The sequence below is a fragment of the Charadrius vociferus genome, unplaced genomic scaffold (genome assembly GCF_000708025.1).
Source record: "Charadrius vociferus isolate BGI_N301 unplaced genomic scaffold, ASM70802v2 scaffold278, whole genome shotgun sequence".
NCBI lineage: Eukaryota > Metazoa > Chordata > Aves > Charadriiformes > Charadriidae > Charadrius > Charadrius vociferus.
The window spans coordinates 2,854,131-2,854,551 of record NW_009649705.1 but is presented as its reverse complement, the minus strand read 5'-3'; the positions used below and the strand labels follow the sequence as shown (position 1 = coordinate 2,854,551).

The window sequence follows — 421 nt, the reverse complement described above, 5'->3', positions numbered from 1 at the left end:
CAATAGTGCTATTATTGAGTTATGTTAAGTTGAAATCTAATTACATAAATATTTTTAAAGATCATTTTAGCACATTTGAAATGCAAAAAGCTTTCTGAAGTCTGCTGTGTGACCTCACTGTCCTGTACCAGACATTTGTCTTTAAAATCACAGGCATTCCCTTTGTTTGTGCCAGCTCGTTGGCTGATGGCAGGCAGTCATCCAGCATTGCGCACACATTTTCTTCTCAGCACAACTCAAACCAAGCCAAAACCAATCTGTTCTTCCTCCCAGAAAAACTCAAGTCAAAAGTTTAAGGAAGGTGATCTCCGTAGCTGTATCTTACAGGTGTGAACACAACTTTCTGTGAACGAGGTGCGATATGACAGGGATCTGATCTCTTTGTAGTAACACGTTACTAAGCATGTTTTACGTTGGGTGT

At 39.7% G+C, this 421-nt stretch overlaps 1 protein-coding gene across 1 annotated transcript in view; it reads left to right on the top strand.

Annotated features, from left to right (window-relative positions):
* ZMYM2 (zinc finger, MYM-type 2) overlaps positions 1–421 on the top strand; it is a 72,772-nt gene that overhangs the window by 57,046 nt on the left and 15,305 nt on the right. The window lies entirely within an intron of this gene.